The following is a 6303-nucleotide window of genomic DNA, read 5'->3' as shown; positions in this document are numbered from 1 at the left end:
AAAGGCACACACATCTTAATAAAAGGTCTAATAGCTGATAATGCACATCAGAGCAGAAACCAAGCCCAAAGGTCAAAAGAACTGCCTGCAGAGCTCAGAAACTGGTTTGCGTCAAGCCAAACATCTGGGGAAGAGTTCAGAAAAAAATTCTGCTTCCTGGAAGGGTCACAGAGGCATGTAGTCTCAGTTACCCTTAATAGAAGTATGAAACAACCAGGACTCTTCCTAGAGCTGGCCTCCTGGCCAAACTGACCAACTGATGGAGAAGGGCTTTTGTTAGTGTGGTGACCAAGAAGAGCTGCATCTGGAAAAATCTCACAAATTTCTGGGAACAGTCAATATTCCAAAGGGAAAAATGAGCCCACAGATTTCTGGCTGATATACAGTTGAATTGTTTTTTGTTTGTTTGGAATCCCAGAGGGTTTTTGAAATTGTTGTGCAAAGCTCTTAAAACATGTTCAGTGTGATTATATTTGTGTTCATTTTCACTGTAATGCAGTGAATGTATTAATTATATGTTTAGGCTTAGTATTGTCCCAAACAGAGGCGGAAACAACAGGTGAGTGAAACAACAGGATGATTTATTGAACAGACGATGTTGATCGTGTGGAGAGACTGTCAGGTAAGGAATCCGGAGAGGCAAACAGTTCAAATGGGTCTTAGCTGTAAACTGATCAGAGTCCTTTCTTTGCAGGAACAACGGAGAGCGGGAATCAGGATCAAACCAGGAACGAAGACGGGGAAATGCTGGAGAATCTTGACGGTAAGTATAGCTGGGTCTTGTGACTGTTCAAGGTTGTGAACGGTAGAGTGGACAGTGAGTGTCTGTGGGAAGCGTGTGTTTAAAGGGGAGCTGATGAGTGCTGATGAGTGACTGCAGGTGCGGGTGATCAGAAGGCAGGTGATTGTGATCTGGTGATTGTTGTGGCTGTGACTGTGAATCCCTGACAAGTATTGGTTACATATCACTATCCAGTAAATATTTCAACAGCACTAAAAATATAGGGCTGGAATTTAGATAACTCAATCAAATTTGTTTTCAAGTAGGTGATCACGCAGACCCAACAACAGAAATAGAATAAGTGGGTTGCAAAGGAATTCTGCATTTGTAAACTGCTATTCAATAACCAGAATTCTTAATAATTCAGAATATGTTTTTAGTTTTTTAGATCAAGCCAGAATTGTCTAAAATTTCCGTTAACCCCTGAAAACATATGCCTGCTTATTTTATTTTCTGTTGTTCTGATTGTATTTTGACAAAATGCATTATGGTTAGATTGATTAAAATAAACTTAATGCTCAGCAAAATGATGAATGATGTGTTTTTCCACCAGTTTAATATTCAGAGCAGTGGCTCTTCATCCAGTCATCCATCACAGATTTTGCAAGAGAACGAATCCATATAAGACACATACAAAAAGCAGTCAAACACATATATATCATAGGCCTGCTAATACTATATAACTTGGTATGCTTTCTCCATACCTGCTGTTTCTATTCTGCAACTTTAAGCAGAAGACGAGTGGGCTGCATCCACACTATTCTTCTTCTTTCTGGGCATTGAATACTTTGTCTTGACCAGGGAGCTGAACTTGATGAAGTTGTTGATGATTATGGGCACAGGCAGGACGATGAGCAGAACCCCAACTATTGCACAGACAAAGCCTACCAAATTGCCTTGAAGTTTTATAGGAACCAAGTCTCCATAACCCACTGTGGTCAAGAGGGAATGCCCGTGAAGTACGAATCTTTAGTCAACTTCTGCATAAAAAACCATGGTACCAAAGATGAGCGTGCAAATGAAGATTACAAGAGGAACCGTGCAGAGAGTCGTCACACTGGCACGAAGTGCGTGGTTGAGCACTCTCACGCCGAACACATGCTGCATCAGCTTGAAGATGTGGAATAAACGTATGCATCGCATTATATGCAGAAAGCCCATTGCCTTCCCACAGTGCATGCTCGACCACCACCGGAGGAACAACGGGAACACAGCCAACAGGTCGACGATGTTCATAACGTTCATGAAGAAGCGCCCTTTGCTTGGACAGCTGACTGCACGCATCACAAACTCAAACACGAACCATATCGAACACACTACCTCCACCACGTCTAGAGATTCTACAGAAAGGGTCTCCATAAAATTCTTGGTTGAATTGCCTGTCCATAACAGGGGATACCGAGAAAGATATATATTGGATTCTGTCTGCAGTGAGAATGCAGTGATAGAGAGTAGGATAGCGAGATACAATGACCAATGACCTGGAGAAACAGAAACATCAAGAATGAGCAAAGAACCAACCATCTGGAGAATAGCAATGGCAAGCATGACTCATTTTAGGGTTGTGAATTACATTGAGAATTTGAAATTAATTTTAATTAAGGTATAGCAAACTACAACTGAGTAGTTTGAATGTTACCTTGATCAGTGTTATTAGTGTAATGTAAAAGACCAATGAAAATTGTTTTCATTACGATAGACAGACAGACAGACAGACAGACAGACAGACAGACAGATAGATAGATAGATAGACACAAGTTGTTGGGGCAGTGCAGCTTCCCGCTTCTGTAGTACTGCAGCACATGGGCGAAGACTTCTCGGTTGCGATAAAAAAAAAAGCTCAGAAGGAGGCTTCTCGGTGTCCACCAGCTTGGCAAGACGGGAACCCGGAAGGGTCATTAGGGTGCTCGTGTGGGTCTCATGTTTTACTCCACCGACATTTATCACTATTTTTCACTACTGCTCTCAGAGGCTCCCAATGAGAAGACACCCACAGAACTCATAGTTGCAGACAAAAGAGCTCAGTGTTGGTATTCTGCAGATGTTTTGTAGCTGCTTTTCTGTGATCCAATGAAAAGTTTATCATTAAGTTATCGTCGATATTTAATGTAAACACAACATTAATATTTACAGATTTAGCACCACAGAAAGGACTTAAAAAGGCCAATATACTGTACAAATATGATTACATTTCACATTCACAATAATCCAAATTGTTTACATGAATCCTTAAAAAAAAATCAAACAGAAATCACCTAATTTTTCCATATATTATAATCTTTTAGTAATACATACTGGTGCATGTACATAATTAAATATTATTCTTCCATCAAAAAATATTGAGATTTTTTTTAAATATATATTACCCTTACAATCAGAAATGAATAATCCAAGAGAAAACATACAGACGAAAATAAGACGCTAAATATCAATAAATAATTTAAGCATTATAAACCAGTTTTATAGATTTTGAATGATAAATAAAAACCTTTGTGTATTTTTTCATTAGAAAATAAATTGCCTGATTGTGGCTGAAAAAAAGTTTAAAACAAATCAAGGACTACACAAAAGATAAACTGACCTTTGAAATCTTTTCACATGGAAATTTTCCCTGGGACACATATAGTGTATTATATATACATATAGTGTATTATAATATACAAATATTGCTAGTATAATTTCCAGAGTTCCTAAGTTCTTAGAAAGTTCTCTCCAAGCTCCAAGTTGTGCAACACTGACTCAAACTTTGCAGTTTTATACTTTTCTGCAGTCCAGCCTCCAAAGTCCCAGAAGACAAGCCACCATTCACCAAAGAATGTTATTTTTTCTGTCCATCTGATGTAATGAACTTCCTGTAAGTCCATTTTATTGAATCAGCATCTGCAGACATTTCATACCCTAGATACTTCATGTATATATTCTGAGCTAAAGAAACTTTTTCTTTAGCTCAGCTCTATAACACACACACACACACACACACACAAACTAAAATCCAGTACCAGATGTTGATTCTAATGCACAACAACCAAAGAAAACAAACGTTAAAGTAGAAGTTCGGTGCATTTCAGTGCAGCTCTGAAGTGGTATTTGATACATATTACTGTCATTTGGTCAAAGCTGGCATGCCTTGTTGCAATTTTTATGCTGCATTAAAAAGTCGCTTCCTTTTAATTTATTTATTTGTGAAACTATCATAATTTGTAGACTACCAGATTCTGTTCTTAATTATTGAAATCTAAAAAGGTAAAAAGAAAACATCTTGCCAAAATAGAGATCACACTTTCGTACATTTAAGAAGGGAGATATTAATATCCCCTTAATATTTAACTTCACTAAACACATTTGTGCATGATGTCAATCCACATACACACAAAACATGAATCTATAAATTCATATCGCATTATCAGCCAGTGAATCTGCAGTCAATGGATTGTTCACATCTGCTGGAGAACCAGTAGGTGGCGCAATTGCTCAGTACTGTTTTAATGTCTTAAGCGAGCATTACTTTGCAGGGGCTACTGTGTAACCTTTTTACTGTTTTAAACTTTTAATCATTTTTTTTAAAGAAATAACTATTTGTATGTGCATTTCGGCATTCATAAAATGTTAGGTTGATCTTTAAACAACAAGCTGAATAATGAAACACATTATAGTAAGTAAGCCTATGTAGTCATATAACAAACACTTCTATTCAAAGCACCCTACAGCATAATAAAGGGATATGTTTAAATTAACATATTTAGTATGAATACTCAGATGCAGTGTAAAGGTACAGCTGTGTGTGCTGAGGCTATTACATTTACTATGGTTACTATGGGCTGCCATTTGCATTGCAAATGAACACTGCAGGGACATAATTATAGTGCACTCTCCAGGAAATCCATCAAAGATGTTTTTTAAAACTAAATATAAGCATATATATATATATATATATATATATATATATATATATGTGTGTGTGTGTGTGTGTGTGTGTGTGTGTGTGTGCATGTTTATGTGGTTTATGAGGACACAAATTTGTATAATGACATGGGTATGACAGAGGTATTACAATATGAAGGTGGTTTATGAGGACACTGCCTATGTCCCCGTAATTCAAAAGGCTTAAAAAACATACTAAATGGTGTTTTTTTGAAAATCTAAAAATGCACAAAGTCTCCTGTGAGGGCTAAATTTAGGTGTAGGGTTGGTGTAGGGCAATAGCACACACAGTTTGTTCAGTATAAAAACCATTACGCCTATGGAGAGTCCCCATAAACCACAAAAACCAACATGAGTGTGTGTGTGTGTGTGTGTGTGTGAGAGTGTGTGTGTGTGTGTGTGTGTGTGTGTGTGTAAATTATATAATTATATTTTAATAAAAATAATACCTTTATTCTTCAAACATATCAAATTGACCAAAAGTGACATTATGACGGAAAAAAATGCTGTGCTTTTGAAATTTCTTAGGCTTTTCTGACATTTTTTTTCATCAGAGAATCCTGCCACAATATATCACAGCTTCCACAAAAATATGAAGGAGATCATCTGTTTCCAAAATTGATATTAATAAGAATTAACACCTGGGTTCAGTTTCTCTAGCCACACCCAGGCCTGATTAGTGCCACACCTGTTCGCAATCAAGAAATCACTTAAATAGGACCTGCCTGACAAAGTGAAATAGACCAAAAGATCCTCAAAAGCTACACAGCATGTTCAGATCCAAAGAAATTCAGGAACAAATGAGAAAAAGTAATTGAGATCTATCAGTCTGGAAAAGGTTATAAAGCCATTTCTAAAGCTTTGGGACTCCAGCGAACCACAGTGAGAGCCATTATCCACAAATGGAGAAAACACGGAACAGTGGTGAACCTTCCCAGGAGTGGCCGGCCGACCAAAATTACCCCAAGAGTGCAGCGACGACTCATCCAAGAGGCCACAAAAGACCCCAACAACATCTAAAGAACTGCAGGCCTCACTTGCCTCAGTTAAGATGTGTTTATGACTCCACCATAAGAAAGAGACTGGGCAAAAATGGCCTGCATGGCAGAGTTTCAAGACGAAAACCGCTGCTGAGCAAAAAGAACAAAGACTCGTCTCAGTTTTGCCAGAAAAAATCTTGATGATCCCCAAGACTTTTGGGAAAATACTCTGTGGACTGACAAGACAAAAGTTGAACTTTTTGGAAGGCGTGTGTCCCATTACATCTGGTGTAAAAGTAACACAACATTTCAGAAAAAGAACCTCATACCAACAGTACAATATGGTGGTGGTAGTGTGATGGTCTGGGGCTGTTTTGCTGCTTCAGGACCTGGAAGACTTGCTGTGATAAATGAACCATGAACTGTCTACCAAAAAATCCTGAAGGACAATGTCCGGCCATCTGTTTGTGACCTCAAGCTGAAGCGAACTTGGGTTCTGTAGCAGGACAATGATCCAAAACACACCAGCAAATCCACCTCTGAATGGCTGAAGAAAAACAAAATGAAGACTTTGGAGTGGCCTAGTCAAAGTCCTGACCTAAATCCTATTGAGATGCTGTG

General features: G+C 38.2%; 1 pseudogene across 1 annotated transcript; it reads right to left on the bottom strand.

Moving 5' to 3' along the window:
- Positions 1–1507: 1507 nt before the first annotated feature.
- LOC306865322 (voltage-gated potassium channel KCNC1-like) lies at positions 1508–2784 on the bottom strand (annotated as a pseudogene). The gene is made up of 2 exons: positions 2535–2784; positions 1508–2160 (listed from the first exon to the last, which is right to left on the bottom strand). The product of its transcript is annotated as a voltage-gated potassium channel KCNC1-like (transcript).
- Positions 2785–6303: the final 3519 nt, after the last annotated feature.

This window comes from Barbus barbus (assembly GCF_936440315.1).
Source record: "Barbus barbus genome assembly, chromosome: 46".
Taxonomy (NCBI): Eukaryota; Metazoa; Chordata; class Actinopteri; order Cypriniformes; family Cyprinidae; genus Barbus; species Barbus barbus.
The sequence above is the reverse complement of the archived record's forward strand: the minus strand, read 5'-3'. Positions and strand labels throughout refer to the sequence as shown.